The 16,997-nt window shown below is 44.5% G+C and overlaps 1 protein-coding gene across 2 annotated transcripts in view; it reads right to left on the bottom strand.

The window, feature by feature from the left end:
* LOC139279876 (zinc finger and BTB domain-containing protein 8B-like) overlaps positions 1–16,997 on the bottom strand; it is a 73,564-nt gene that overhangs the window by 53,073 nt on the left and 3,494 nt on the right. The window lies entirely within an intron of this gene.

The raw sequence follows: 16,997 nt of genomic DNA, 5'->3' as shown, positions 1-16,997 counted from the left end.
TGTGCTTTGATTTTGCACATCAATCTCTTGTATGGGACCTTGTCAAAAGCCTTTTGAAAGTCTAAATACACCACATCCACTGGTTCTCCCTTGTCCACTCTACTAGTTACATCCTCAAAAAATTTCAGAAGATTTGTCAAGCATGATTTCCTTTTCACAAATCCATGCTGACTTGGACCGATCCCGTCACTGTTTTCCAAATGCGCTGCTATTTCATCCTTAATAATTGATTCCAACATTTTCTCCACCACTGATGTCTATAATTACCCGCTTTCTCTTCTCCCTCCTTTTTTAAAAAGTGGTGTTACATTAGCTACCCTCCAGTCCATAGGAACTGATCCAGAGTTGATAGACTGTTGAAAAATGATCACCAATGCATCCACTATTTCTAGGGCCACTTTAAGTACTCTGGGATGCAGACTATCAAGCCCCGGCGATTTATTGGCCTTCAATCCCATCAATTTCCGTAACACAATTTCCCGCCTAATAAGGATATCCTTCAGTTCCTCCTTCTCACTAGACCCTCGGTCCCTGAGTACTTTCGGAAGGTTATTTGTGTCTTCCTCCGTGAAGACAAAACCAAGGTCAAGTCCTCTCCTGGATCAGTAACAAGCACCTCGCAGCACTCCACCCGTTTAGTCATTCACTAACTCCGTGTCAGCTCCGTCTAGCCTCTGAAGCTTACCCGGTACCAGTAGACTACGGACGGTCCAAGCATACACTTATGGGGGTAGTGGTCAGGATGCCAGTCATGAGTGAGACATCCAGACCAGCACCCGTTTACAGAGTGGAGAATATAAGGGTCATTCAGGGAGGAGCACACATTCGTTTCACAGCAGTCCCACCTTATGTCGTAAAGTGGGAGCACGCTATGACAGGTACTGACCTCTCCGGGTGCCGGAGCTGGGGTGCACATGTAATACTATGCCCCCAGCACTTGAACGCCTAATATGACAGGGGGATGGGAACCGATGCAGGGAGACAGAGGGAAATAAAAAGGAGACAGAGGCAAAAGATAGAAAAGAAAATAGTAAAGGCGAAGGGCAGAGAAACCCAAGGCAAAAAACATTCTAAAGGGGCAAAGTATGTTAAAAAGACAAGCCTGAAGGCTCTGTGCCTCAATGCGAGGAATATTCGGAATGAGGTGGACGAATTAACTGCGCAGATAGCAGTTAATGGATATGATGTAATTGGCATCACGGAGGCATGGCTCCAGGGTGACCAAGGATGGGAACTCAACATCCAGGGGTATTCAACATTTATGAAGGATAGACAAAAAGGAAAAGGAGGCGGGGTGCCGTTGCTGGTTAAAGAGGAAATTAATACAATAGTAAGGAGGGACCTTGGCTTGGATGATGTGGAATCGGTATGGGTGGAGCTACGGAATAGCAAAGGGCAGAAAACGCAGGTGGGAGTTGTGTACAGGCCACCAAACAGTAGTAGTGAGGTTGGGGACAGCATCAAACAAGAAATAAGGGATGTGTGCAATAAAGGTACAGCAGTCATCATGGGCGACTTTAATCTACATATAGATTGGGCTAACCAGACTGGTGGCAATGCGGTGGAGGAGGATTTCCTGGAGTGTATTAGGGATGGTTTTCTTGACCAATATGTCGAGGAACCAACTCGGGAGCTGGCCATCTTAGTGTGGGTGATGTGTAATGAGAAAGGACTAATTAGCACTCTTGTTGTGCGAGGCCCCTTGGGGAAGAGTGACCATGGTAGAATTCTTTATTCAGATGGAGAGTGACAGTTAATTCAGAAACTAGAGTCCTGAACTTAAGGAAAGGTAACTTCAATGGTTTGAGGCGTGAACTGGCTAGAATAGACTGGCAAATATATACTTCAATGGTCGACGGTAGATAGGCAATGGCAAACATTTATAGATCACATGGATGAACTTCAACAATTGTACATCCCTGTCTGGAGTAAAAATAAAATGGGGAAGGTGGCTCAACCGCGGCTAACAAGGGAAATTAAGGATCGTGTTAGATCCAAGGAAGAGTCACACGAATTGGCCAGGAAAAGCAGCAAACCTGAGGATTGGGAGCAATGTAGAATATAGCGGAGGAGGGCAAAGGGTTTAATTAGGATGGGGAAAATTGAGTAAGAGAGGAAGCTTGCTGGGAACATAAAAACTGACTGCAAAAGCTTCTTTAGATATGTGAAGAGAAAAAGATTAGTGAAGACAAACGTAGCTCCCTTGCAGTCGGACTCAGGTGAATTTATAATGGGGAACAAAGAAATGGCAGACCAATTGAACAAATACTTTGGTTCTGTCTTCACTAAGGAAGACACAAATAACCTTCCGGAAATACTAGGGGACCGAGAGTCTAGTGAGAAGGAGGAACTGAAGGATATCCTTATAGGGCGGGATATTGTGTTGGGGAAATTGATGAGATTGAAGGCCGATAAATCCCCGGGGCCTGATGGTCTGCAACCCAGAGTACTTAAGGAAGTGGCCATAGAAATAGTAGATGCATTGGTGATCATTTTCCAACAGTCTATTGAGTTTGGATCAGTCCATATTGACTGGAGGGTAGCTAATGTAACACCACTTTTTAAAAAGGGAGGGAGAGAGAAAGCGGGTAACTATGGACCGGTTAGCCTGACATCATAGAAACATAGAAAATAGGTGGAGTAGGCCATTCGGCCCTTCTAGCCTGCACCGCCATTCAATGAGTTCATGGCTGAACTTGCAACCTCAGTACCCCATTCCTGCTTTCTCGCTATACCCCTTGATCCCCCTAGTAGTAAGGACTTCATCTAACTCCTTTTTGAATATATTTAGTGAATTGGCCTCAACAACTTTCTGTGGTAGAGAATTCCACAGGTTCACCACTCTCTGGGTGAAGAAGTTTCTCCTCATCTCGGTCCTAAATGGCTTACCCCTTATCCTCAGACTGTGTCCCCTGGTTCTGGACTTCCCCAACATTGGGAACATTCTTCCTGCATCTAACCTGTCTAACCCATCAGAATTTTAAACGTTTCTATGAGGTCCCCTCTCATTCTTCTGAACTCCAGTGAATACAAGCCCAGTTGATCCAGTCTTTCTTGATAGGTCAGTCCCGCCATCCCGGGAATCAGTCTGGTGAACCTTCGCTGCACTCCCTCAATAACAAGAATGTCCTTCCTCAGGTTAGGAGACCAAAACTGTACACAATACTCCAGGTGTGGCCTCACCAAGGCCCTGTACAACTGTAGCAACACCTCCCTGCCCCTGTACTCAAATCCCCTCGCTATGAAGGCCAACATGCCATTTGCTTTCTTAACCGCCTGCTGCACCTGCATGCCAACCTTCAATGACTGATGTAGCATGACACCCAGGTCTCGTTGCATCTCCCATTTTCCTAATCTGTCACCATTAGTCTGTCTCTCTGTTTTTACCACCAAAGTGGATAACCTCACATTTATCCACATTATATTTCAATCTGCTATGCATTTGCCCACTCACCTAACCTATCCAAGTCGCTCTGCAGCCTCTTAGCAGCCTCCTCGCAGCTCACACTGCCACCCAACTTAGTGTCTTCCGCAAATTTGGAGATACTACATTTAATCCCCTCGTCTAAATCATTAATGTACAGTGTAAACAGCTGGGGCCCCAGCACAGAACCTTGCGGTACCCCACTAGTCACTGCCTGCCATTCTGAAAAGTCCCCATTTACTCCTACTCTTTGCTTCCTGTCTGACAACCAGTTCTCAATCCATGTCAGCACACTACCCCCAATCCCATGTGCTTTAACTTTGCACATTAATCTCTTGTGTGGGACCTTGTCGAAAGCCTTCTGAAAGTCCAAATATACCACATCAACTGGTTCTCCCTTGTCCACTCTACTGGAAACATCCTCAAAAAATTCCAGAAGATTTGTCAAGCATGATTTCCCTTTCACAAATCCATGCTGGCTTGGACCTATCATGTCACCTCTTTCCAAATGCACTGCTATGACATCCTTAATAATTGATTCCATCATTTTACCCACTACCGATGTCAGGCTGACCGGTCTATAATTCCCTGTTTTCTCTCTCCCTCCTTTTTGAAAAAGTGGGGTTACATTGGCTATCCTCCACTCCATAGGAACTGATCCAGAGTCAATGGAATGTTGGAAAATGACTGTCAATGCATCCGCTATTTCCAAGGCCACCTCCTTTAGTACTCTGGGATGCAGTCCATCAGGCCCTGGGGATTTATCGGCCTTCAATCCCATCAATTTCCCCAACACAATTTCCCGACTAATAAGGATTTCCCTCAGTTCCTCCTCCTTACTAGACCCTCTGACCCCTTTTATATCCGGAAGGTTGTTTGTGTCCTCCTTAGTGAATACCGAACCAAAGTACTTGTTCAATTGGTCCGCCATTTCTTTGTTCCCCGTTATGACTTCCCCTGATTCTGACTGCAGGGGACCTACGTTTGTCTTTACTAACCTTTTTCTCTTTACATATCTATAGAAACTTTTGCAATCCGTCTTAATGTTCCCTGCAAGCTTCTTCTCGTACTCCATTTTCCCTGCCCTAATTAAACCCTTTGTCCTCCTCTGCTGAGTTCTAAATTTCTCCCAGTCCCCGGGTTCGCTGCTATTTCTGGCCAATTTGTATGTCACATCCTTGGCTTTAATACTATCCCTGATTTCCCTTGATAGCCACGGTTAAGCCACCTTCCCTTTTTTATTTTTACGCCAGACAGGAATGTACAATTGTTGTAGTTCATCCATGCGGTCTCTAAATGTCTGCCATTGCCCATCCACAGTCAACCCCTTAAGTATCATTCGCCAATCTATCCTAGCCAATTCACGCCTCATACCTTCAAAGTTAGCCTTCTTTAAGTTCTGGACCACGGTCTCTGAATTAACTGTTTCATTCTCCATCCTAATGCAGAATTTCACCATATTATGGTCACTCTTCCCAAGCGGCCTCGCACAACGAGATTGCTAATTAATCCTCTCTCATTACACAACACCCAGTCTAATATGGCCTCCCCCCTAGTTGGTTCCTCGACATATTGGTCTAGAAAACCATCCCTTATGCACTCCAGGAAATCCTCCTCCACCGTATTGCTTCCAGTTTGGTTAGCCCAATCTATGTGCATATTAACGTCACCCATTATAACTGCTGCACCTTTATTGCATGCATCCCTAATTTCCTGTTTGATGCGCTCCCCAACATCACTACTACTGTTTGGAGGTCTGTACACAACTCCCACTAACGTTTTTGCCCTTTGGTGTTCTGCAGCTCTACCCATATAGATTCCACATCATCCAAGCTAATGTCCTTCCTAACTATTGCAATAATCTCCTCCTTAACCAGCAATGCTACCCCACCTCCTTTTCCTTTTATTCTATCCTTCCTGAATGTTGAATACCCCTGGATGTTGAGTTCCCAGCCCTGATCATCCTGGAGCCACGTCTCTGTAATCCCAATCACATCATATTTGTTAACATCTATTTGCAAAGTTAATTCATCCACCTTATTACGGATACTCCTTGCATTAAGACACAAAGCCTTCAGGCTTGTTTTTTTAAACACCCTTTGTCCTTTTAGAATTTTGCTGTACAGTGGCCCTTTTTGTTCTTTGCCTTGGGTTACTCTGCCCTCCACTTTTCCTCATCTTCTTTCTGTCTTTTGCTTTTGTCTCCTTTTTGTTTCCCTCTGTCTCCCTGCATTGGTTCCCATCCCCCTGCCATATTAGTTTAACTCCTCCCCAACAGCACTAGCAAACACTCCCCATAGGACATTGGTTCCAGTCCTGCCCAGGTGCAGACCGTCCGGTTTGTACTGGACCCACCTCCCTAAGAACCGGTTCCAATGCCCCAGGAATTTGAATCCCTTCCTGCTGCACCACTGCTCAAGCCACGTATTCATCTGAGCTATCCTGCGATTCCTACTCTGACTAGCATGTGGCACTGGTAGCAATCCCGAGATTACTACTTTTGAGGTCCTACTTTTTAATTTAGCTCCTAGCTCCTTAAATTCGTTTCGTAGGACCTCATCCCTTTTTTTTACCCATGTCGTTGGTACCAATGTGCACCACGACAACTGGCTGTTCTCTCTCCCTTTTTAGAATGTCCTGCACCCGCTCCGAGACATCCTTGACCCTTGCACCAGGGAGGCAACATACCATCCTGGAGTCTCGGTTGCGGCCGCAGAAACGCCTATCTATTCCCCTTACAATTGAATCCCCTATCACTATCGCTCTCCCACTCTTTTTCCTGCCCTTCTGTGCAACAGAGCCAGCCACGGTGCCATGAACTTGGCTGCTGCTGCCCTCCCCTGATGAGTCATCCCCCCCAATAGTACCCAAAGCAGTGTATCTGTTTTGCAGGGGGATGACCATAGGGGACCCCTGCACTACCTTACTTGCACTGCTCTTCCTGCTGGTCTTCCATTCCCTATATGGCTGTGGACCCTTTCCCTGCGGTACGACCAACTCGCTACACGTGCTACTCACGTCATTCTCAGCATCGTGGATGCTCCAGAGTGAATCCACCCTCAGCTCCAACTCCGCAACGCGGTCAGTCAGGAGCTGGAGGCGGATACACTTCCCGCACACGTAGTCGTCAGGAACACTGGTGTTGTCCCTGAGTTCCCACATGGTACAGGAGGAGCATAACATGTGACCGAGCTGTGCTGCCATGACTTAACCCTTAGATAAGCAACAACAATGCTAAAGTTTACTCACTGTTATAGAAGAAAAACTACTCACCAATCACCAGCCAATCACTTACCCCCTTGGCTGTGACGTCACCTTTCTGTTTCTTTCTACTTCTTTTTTGCCTTCTCCCTGTAGCTGCACTGGCTCGCCTTTTATAGGCCTCTCCACGCACCTCCTCGACGCTGCTCCCGACTGCCGCCGACGCTGGGCCCCGGACTCCTTGCTGTGCCTTTTATAGGCCTCTCCACGCACCTCCTCGACTCGGCTCCCGACTGCCGCCGACGCTGGGCCCCGGACTCCCTGCTGTGCCTTTTATAGGCCTCTCCACGCACCTCCTCGACGTGCGCCCGACTGCCGCCGACGCTGGGCCCCGGACTCCTTGCTGTGCCTTTTATAGGCCTCACCAACGGACCTCCTCGATGCTGCTCCCGACTGCCGCCGACGCTGGGCCCCGGACTCCCTGCTGTGTCTTTTATAGGCCTCACCAACGGACCTCCTCGACGCTGGGCCCCGGACATCCTGCTGTGCCTTTTATAGGCCTCACCAACGGACCTCCTCGACGCTGCTCCCGACTGCCGCCAACGCAGTGGTGGGGAAAATCTTGGAATCAATTATTAAGGATGAAATAGCAGCGCATTTGGAAAGCAGTGACACGATCTGTCCAAGTCAACATGGATTTATGAAAGGGAAATCATGCTTGACAAATCTTCTAGAATTTTTTGAGGATGCAACGAGCAGAGTGGACAAGGGAGAACCAGTGGATGTAGTGTATTTGGACTTTCAAAAGGCCTTTGACAAGGTCCCACATAAGAGATTGGTTGTCAAAATCAAAGCACATGGTATTGGGGGTAATGTACTGGCATGCAAAGATAATTGGTTGGCAGACAGGAAGCAGAGAGTCAGGATAAACGGGTACTTTTCGGAATGGGAGGCAGTGACTAGTGGAGTGCTGCAGGGCTCAGTGCTGGGACCCCAGCTCTTTCCAATATACATTAATGATTTGGATGAAGGAATTGAGTGTAACATTTCCAAGTTTGCAGATGACACTAAAGTGGGTGGCGGTGTGAGCTGTGAGGAGGAGGCCAAGGGGCTGCAGGGTGATTTGGACAGGTTAGGTGAGTGGGCAAATGAATGGCAGATGCAGTATAATGTGGATAAATGTGAGGTTATCCACTTTGGGAGCAAAAACACGAAGGCAGAATATTATCTGAATGGTGGCAGATTAGGAAAAGGGGAGGTGCAAAGAGACCTAGGTGTCATGGTTCATCAGTCATTTAAGGTTGGCATGCAGGTACAGCAGGCGGTGAAGAAGGCAAATGGCATGTTGGCCTTCATAGCTAGGGGATTTGAGTATAGGAGCAGGGAGGTCTTACTGCAGTTGTACAGGGCCTTGGTGAGGCCTCACCTGGAATATTGTGTTCAGTTTTGGTCTCCTTATCTGAGGAAGGACGTTCTTGCCATTGAGGGAGTGCAGTGAATCACCAGACTGATTCCAGGGATGGCTGGACTGACATATGAGGAGAGACTGGATCAACATATGAGGAGAGACTGGATCAAGTGGGCCTTTATACACTGGAGTTTAGAAGGTTGAGAGGTGATCTCATAGAAACGTATAAGATTCTGACGGTACTGGACAGGTTAGATGCGGGAAGAATGTTCCCGATGTTGGGGAAGTCCAGAACCAAGGGACACAGTCTTAGGATAAGGGGTAGGCCATTTAGAACTGAAATGAGGAGGAACTTCTTCACTCAGAGTTGTTAACCTGTGGAATTCCCTGCCGCAGAGTGTTGCTGATGCCAGTTCATTGGATATATTCAAGAGTGAGTTCGATATGGCCCTTACGGCTAAAGGGATCAAGGAGTATGGAGAGAAAGCATGAACGGGGTACTAAGGAAATGATCAGCCATGATCTTATTGAATGGTGGTGCAGGCTCGAAGGGCCGAATGGCCTACTCCTGCACCTATTTTCTATGTTTCTATGCAAGATCACAATGCGGGTTTAAAGCTGCTGGTGCACGGCCTATCAACTGCTCTATGGAGATGATGGCACAAGACCAGGTTCCTCCACAAGTGGTATACATAGGGGGGGGGGACATAGTGTGTCACCACCAGTGCACCCCACTATCAATACGGACCCTACATCTGGTGCCCAGTGAGAGAAAGCAGTTTCTGTTTTAAACCCGAGGCAGAAGTTCAAGTGGCCCAGGAACAAATATTACCCATTCCTGAACCCTCTACCATTCAACTCACTGTCAGGAGCAACGTAACAAACCTGCAAACTTACGTTGCATATTTCGATATACAATCTCCCCTCTGCCCGAACATCTCACCATTCTGCTCAAGACAGTGGAATTGTCCCAGAAACATTTCTACACGCTAGAACAGAAAACAGTGCAAGTTGGGAGAGAAATCACAGAGATAAAAGTTCTACCCTGGTGGGATTTGATGGAGAACATAGAAGTCCCTCCATGGATTCGGATTGCCTCCCATATTCTTGTTTTGTGTCAGCTTGTCATTGTCGTGTATTTACTGTGGACTAGTTGCAGGAAGAGGAAAAAAGGCCGCCGATCCCGGCACCAGAGGGTATTCGATGAGCCCTGAATAGGCTGCGGGACATGTGTGTGGAGGGAGGGAGTAAAACATGGAACAGAGATATGAGGCAGTACAATCGCAGGGATTTCTATTTAAATTTAAAGTGCCAGACCACCTGCTGTGGGTTAAAAGGGAAATATTGGGCGTTTAAGTGTTATTTTGTTTTTTTTCTGTATAAAGTGCTGTATTTTATTTTGCATGGAAGTGGCGTGTAACCTGAATGTTTGGTTAATGTGTAACTGACCTCCTGGCTGTAAGATACGCTTAGGGTAGGGTACTTTAAAATTTTGTAATGTTTGAGTCGACTGTGAAAGCTTGTGATGTGCCTTAAAGAATTTTGAAATGTATTGAATGTATGACATGTAAGAGTGGGCGGGGGGGGGGGGGGGGGAAGAGAAACGAGGGTTGGATCCCCTCTGCCAATGGAACTTGAAACACAAAGGGCATACTTGATGTATTGTATTCGTGAGGGAAATGTAATGTTTCGAGGTTTTTTTTCAACTCGGTCATTGAAGGAAGGTTTGGCTCTGGGATGTTAGGAATTTTGTTCACCAATGGTGACACTATAATGGAATAATGTCAAAGGCGGGACAGTAGGATTCACAAAATTCTGGGACCCACTGCTCAATGGACATGTGTCTGGAATTTAAAAGGGAACTGTGTTAAGACTTTTGGAGGAGAAACGTGGACAGAACTATCTCACTATTAGGCACCTTTGGACTAAACTAGGGCGTTTTGGATTGAGTTTGAACATTTTAAATTGTATGCTGGGTCTGCATAGGGCTGCTAACCCACCTGGGAGGCAAGCCCCAGGGAGACATTAGCAGTCCCTAACAAAAGTCCACTTACCAGGGACCCAGATACATACATATTTTAATAGTTCTTAAAACGGCTATACAGAAAAACCCTGGCATCAGCAAAACACACAATGGACAGGATCAAGACCGGATTGCATTCGAACAGCACCATTCGAAAACCCCATCAACACCTTTGGGAATCTTGCTATCATGCTAATGCTCAATCAGCCCACCAAAATTCTCACAAAGGGATCACAAAGAATCAGCCTGCCAAAACCACACAAAAGCAGTCATCAAAAATCAATTGTGCACCCAAGTTTTGGCGCAAAAGTTTTAAGCAGCCTCTCGGGTATAACTGGGCCCCTTGCTGGTAACTTTTGGGCTGTGGTAACCTTTGGGCTGAGGAAAGATGCACTAAAAATTGGTGCAGTCACCACAAAGGCACGGTGGGGAAGAGCCACAGTTTAAGGCCCTTCCGCCACAGTAAACCCAGGGGATGGAATCAGTATAAAACTCCCTTCGGGCTGTACTTGTAAACCTTTTTGTGCACATGATCTGAAAACACCTATGTAGTGCCATGTATAATGCAAGTTCTGCAACTGTTTAGTAATGTATGTTGTAAAGAAATGTAACTGTATTCTCATCCATCCCGTGTACCTCATAGTGCCACATGTAACATAACTTGATGACTGTATTACAATGTATCCTGGATTGTACTGAATTGCACCTTGAAATGTAAAACAAGCAAATGTATTGAACGGAACAGCCGTCAGCATCTAAATGTAATGTATGCAAATGTACTGAACTGCTTTCCAATGTATCGTGTAAATTTTTATATGACTAATGTATATATTTTGAAATTTAAAAAAACACTTTTGAAGAAACGAACCCGGGAACACTCTGGAAAAGCACTTGGACTCTGGGCTCTTTGACTCTGGCTTTCAAACATCTAACTTGCCACACGAGATTACAGCAACACAATAAGAAGAACCTAGCAAGCCTTCCCGGAGTCACTAAAAAACCAACAATCATCCAGCGCTGACTCAAGGAAAAAAACTTATTTACCATAAAAACATTGACCAATTCTAATACCGAAGACACCGCAACCGGCCAAGGAATCCACAAGATTGAGGAGAGAGAAAGCAGTGTGCAACTGGTCTAAACTGTGAAGAAATCCTTTGGTGAGCATAGTCCCTGCAATTTCAGAGCCTAACTTAGTTAGTGTAGTGGTGGGAGGTGGTTTTTTTTTTCACTGCACAACCTCTGTACGTTTTCCCCCTTTTTCTGTACATTTTGTTATATGCTATTAAGTGAATTATTGTGGTGTGCTATTTTCTAAATAAAATATTTGTTCTTGCACCAAACAGTTGTCTGTCTACATCTATCACATCCCCTAAATAATTCCAAGCCCTCGAACCAGGGAGTGGGACGATTCGAACCGTCAAGGTCAGAAAAGGCTGACAAACCCACCACCACCTACAGGATACTGATAAGATGGTGGAATGGACAAAAAAGTGGCAGAAGGAATTCAATATCACCAAGTGTGATATTGCGGTAAAAATAAAAGTAATAATTATACTCTGAATGGGGGAAGGCTGGGTTATGGGGAAGAGCAGAGGGTTTTAGGAGTTCAGATTCACAAGACATTAAAAAAGCCACACCTCAAGTGGATAAGGCCATTTAAAAAAAGCTAATGGAAAACTCCATTTTATAGCAAGAGGTATTGAATATAAAAGTCCAAGATGAAATGGTGAATCTATATCATCATCATCATCATAGGCAGTCCCTCAGAATCGAGGAAGACTTGCTTCCACTCCTGAAGTGAGTTCTGTGGTGGCTGAACAGTCCAATACGAGAGCCACAGACTATCACAGGTGGGACAGATAGTTGTTGAGGGAAGGGGTGGGTGGGACTGGTTTGCCGCACGCTCTTTCCGCTGCCTGTGCTTGATTTCTGCATGCTCTTGGCGTTGAGACTCGAGATGCTCAGCGCCCTCTCGGATGTACTTCCTCCACTGAGGGCGGTATTGGGCCAGGGACTCCCAGGTGTCAGTGGGATTTCGCACTTTATCAGGGAGGCTTGGAGGACGTGCTTGTAGCGTTTCAGCTGCCCACCTTTGGCTCATAGAATCATAGAAAGTTACAGCACGGAAGGAGGCCATTTGGCCCATCGTGTCCACACCGGGTGACCAAGAACTACCCAGCCTAATCCCACTTTCCAGCTCTGTACAGTTTTTGACTGCACACTATACAAAGGACATTGAGGTACGAGAGGTTGCAGTGCAGATTCATCAGGATGTAGCCTGGGAAGAAAGACTTGAAAAACAGAGTGGTGAGAATGTGGAACTCTGTACCACATGGAGCGGTTGAGGCAAATAGCATAGATGCATTTAAGGGGAGTAAAATAAGCACATGAGGGAGAAAGGAATAGATGGTTATGTTGATGGGGCGAATGAGTAAGGTGAGAAGAGGCTCGTGTGGAGCATAGACACCGGCATAGACCTGTTGGGCAGAATGGCCTGTTTTTGTGCTGTAATATTCTATGTAATTAAGGCTGTTTGCATTAGAATAGAGGAGATGATGAAGTGTTTTAAATTATGAAGGGCCGAGACAGCAGACTGTTTCCAGTGATTGTGGGATCTAATGAGGGGACATTGATATTAGATTAAATGCGAGAGAGTTAGGGCAGAGAGCAGGAGAAACTGAAGAAAAACACTGATAGTTATGAGGCTGTGGAATGTACTACCAGAGTTAGTGACTGAAGCAAGGCCAGATTTAAGAATAGGTTAGATCGGTGGTTGAAGGAAAGGGATATGGGAACAGGCTGGGCATATGGGATTAGGACTACTGTTTGTGTGGAGGATAAAACCAGCACGAACTGGTTGGCCCAAATGGCCTTGTTACAATTTCTAAGTAATATTTATAGTGGTTTCTACAATGCCTTTATTAGCACTTTGATTACAGGGTGTGGGTAACAACCTTCTGGACCATATCGATACCTGTATCAGAAGGTAACAGAAATGTATTGCCAAGTTCTTTTGGGATGAAAACTGGATTAGATCAGATACTTAAGGCCAACAGAGTGCAAGAGAAAATACTGAAGTATCTCACAGTTAGGATGACTAGATCGCTTAATGTATCTCTGCCAGTCAGTTTTAATTACTGCTCGTAATTTCCCGGTCATTAGCACTGACTGTTTATAATGAATTGACCTACATGCTCTGATGTTTAAAATGATGACGCTCTTTAAAAGCGGGAAATATATAGGGCAGATTTCATGCCAATTTATGGTCAAGAAGTTGAAAATCTAGCCAATATTTATCTGTGCAATGGCATAAGTGCGAAACCTATTTCCCTTTCTCACTCTCTCTCTCTCCTCAAAGTTTTAACTCCTTCTTGGAGTACGATTCCAAAGGCGAAAACCATCCTCCAGTCCCTCACCTAAGTGGTCATTATTCATGCTCGAGCCTTAACCATTGAGTGTTGGTAGTCTATTTAACCACAAGGTGCATCACAACCGAGGACCACTGTAGTCCTCAACTAAAATACACATCATTTTCCAGCAACAGTCACTGGCTAGTGATGCAGAGCAGAAACCCTCTCTAACCTAGAGGCTACAAGGACAAGTATAGCAGTATTACCACCACTCTATCAGATAAACTCAGTATGGACTACAGATCAAATCGGGGACCTTTGCTAGCTATCTGTGTAATCCTTGGTGAATTGTACTTAATGAAAAGCATTTCTTTCCTCTCATATCTCTAATGATCTTACATTTTGATCGGTATAGGTTTCCTGCTTGCTTTTGAATTGACCCATGCTAACCACAGGTATATGCTTAGCAGAGATGAATCAGATCTCAGAACCTTCATAGAGCGAGTAAGCAAGCAGCTCGATTTGCCGTTTATGAGTATACTGACCACCAGACCAAAAGCTCACAACTTGACTCTACAAACATACATCGACAATCCAATTTTTCAGTCTTCCTGGTCATTTCCAACTCAACAATGTAGACATATCTTTAAGCCTAGCCCAGCTCTAGAGCAAGTTCTTTCATTACCCAGGGACACCACAGGTGACCCACTACTAGTTTAAGAACAAAACATTAAAAGTCCACCTGAATTCTCTCACAAAATATGAAAGACATTTTAAAATATTAACTTGAAAGTAGGTGTAAGATCAGATTCGGAGCAGGAGTAAGCCATACAGCCCCCACCCAAGCCTGCTCCGCCATTCAATAAGATCACAGCTGATCTTCTACCTCAACTCGACTTTCCCACCCCATCCCAATATCCCTCGATTCCCTTAGTGTCCAAAAATCTAATTATATTCAAGCCTGAAATTAATAATGATTGAGTATCCACAGCCCTCTGGGGTAGAGAATGACAAAGATTCACAACCCTCCGAGTGAAGAAATGTCTCCCCCTCTGAATCCTAAATGGCTGACCCCTTATTCTGAGACTGTGATCCCTAGATTTGCCTCTGCAGCCAGGGGAAACAACCTCTCAGCATCTATCCTGTCAAGCCCTCTTAAGAATTTTGTATGTTTCAATTAGATAATTTAAATAAAGTGCTTCCCCCTGTCTGTACTTTGCTACAATCAACGGTTAAAATGTATTTGTAATCTTTAACAATTGCTTTAATTTTTCTCCACTTTTCCAGAATTACAAATTTTAAACTATTTTTCATACCTGCCTCAAGAAAATAATTACAGCAGTCAAAGGGGAATTTCAGAGAGGAACTTACTATTCCAAGAACTGAAACACTTCAAACTCTCCAACTGATAATTACTGGGCCAATAGAAATGCTGAATTTTAAATTACAGTAGCAATACTTCTAGTCCACCAATAAATCCACTTGAGTTTTTGGTCAAATGTGAGCTAATCATAGCGAACCAGAATGCATTTGTAATGGGCAAGTCATGACTAACAAACCTAGTTGAATTTTGTGAGGAGGTAGATAAGGGAGTGTCTATGGATATTATGTACATGGACTTCCAGAAGATATCTGACAAGGTTCTAAGCAAGAGACTATTAACAAAAAATGAATTGGAGGCAACCAATTGGCTTGGATAGGGAATTGGTTCGGAGATAAGAGACAAAGAATAGGGATAAAGCGTATGAGCCTCGCCTCTGAGTCAGAAGGTTGAGAGTTCAAGTCCCCTCCAGAGACTTGAGCACAAAAATCGAGGCTGACACTCCAGTGCAGTGCTGAGGGAGTGCAGTACTGAGAGGGAGTGCTGCACTGTTGGAGGTGCCGTCTTTCAGATGAGACATTAAACCGAGGCCCCATCTGCTCCCTCAGGTGGACGTAAAAGATCCCATGGCATGGTTATCCCCGGTGTCCTGGCCAATATTTATCCCACAATCAACATCACTAAAACAAATCCGCTGGTCATTATCACATTGCTATTTGTGGGAGCTGCTGCGTGCAAATTGGCTGCTGCATTTCCCAATTACAACAGTGACTATACTTCAAAAAGTACTTCATTGGCTGTAAAGCACTTTGGGACGTCCCGAGGTCGAGAGGCACTATACAAATGCAAGTCTTTTAATACTGGAGCTAAAAGGGCCAAATTATGACAACAGTGTTAGAAATCAGGGATGCCTAAAAATGTATAAAACTATTACAAATTTATAAAACTGATACGAATACTGTGTTTAAAGCGTTGTTTAAAACTGCAGACAGAATGTCTTTTCGAACCAGAGAAATGCTTAGAAATGGAGGGTATCGTTCTTCGTACTATATATAATCTCCCTGTTGCTAAGCGATTATCTGTTGTTTTTAAGTTAAGATTTGAACCGTGTTTATATATTTTATGTATAAATGCGAAGGGTAGAGTTTGAAGTTACCTTAACAAAAATGCCGGCGAAGATAATGAATGGAAGTTGGGAGAGGTAACGTAAACATGTTGCTGCGTCGTAAAAGAGATAACACTCTAAAGTGAGCAGTTTTTTGGTTTGGCCTCTGGGATCAAAGAGAATCAGGAAGAGAGATACGAGAGAGATTTCTACAGGTCAAAAGGTCTCGCCAATGTCTAGGTTCAGGCCAACTCCTAAAAATAGGTTAAAAGTGACCTCCTGGAAGCTTGTAGCCACAGATGGTGTGAGGGAAGAGCGAAGTCAAAGTTGAGCTGGTCAAACACTTTGAGTGATCCCATGCTTTACCGAAGGAAGCTCTAGACGAGAGAAAGAGTTATGAAACCAGAGAACTGTTTATGTGCGCCAGCCGTTTGTCCGATCGGAATCGGTATCAACTACCTGTTACGGTTGAATGTTTTTGATATATAACTAATTTGTTATATTGTCTTAAACTCTGGTTAAACACAATATATTCACCAGATTGGTTTTACAGTCTATCCTGATTATTAAAGTGAATAGAGATAGCCTTAACGTGGCATATTTCTAACAACAGGTTGCATAGACAAGGCTTGTATTCACTTAAACATAGAAGATTAAGGGGTTATCTAATTGAGGTGCTTAATATGATTACAGGATTTGATAAAGTAGATAGGGTAAAAATATTTCCTCTGGTGGGGGAGTCCAGAGCAAGGGGACATAACCTTAAAATCAGAGCTATGCCATTCAGGGGTGATGCACATCTTCACACAATCTGGAACTCTCATCCTCCAAAAAAAACACTAAAAACTTTTGAGGCTAAGTCAATTGAAAATTTTAAAATGGAGATTGATCAGATTTTTCTTAGCCAAGGATTATGGAATTATGAATTAGGATTATGGAACCAAGTCAGGTAGAGTTAAGATACAGATCAGCCATGATCTAACTGAATCGCAGAACATGCTCGAGAGACTGCATGGCCTACTCCTGATCCTGACAATCAGCTGGTGACACCGAGACAGAAATCAAATCCTACAACAACACAATACAAAGTATGTCAATACTTTTGTCTCAGGTCCAGGATATTTAAACACTCTAGATCTAGATCTACAGGCTCCCTGTAAAA

Source organism: Pristiophorus japonicus, chromosome 14, assembly GCF_044704955.1.
Source record: "Pristiophorus japonicus isolate sPriJap1 chromosome 14, sPriJap1.hap1, whole genome shotgun sequence".
In the NCBI taxonomy this organism is placed as follows: Eukaryota; Metazoa; Chordata; class Chondrichthyes; family Pristiophoridae; genus Pristiophorus; species Pristiophorus japonicus.
Note: the sequence above shows the minus strand (reverse complement) of the source record. Positions and strands in the feature narration are given on the sequence as shown.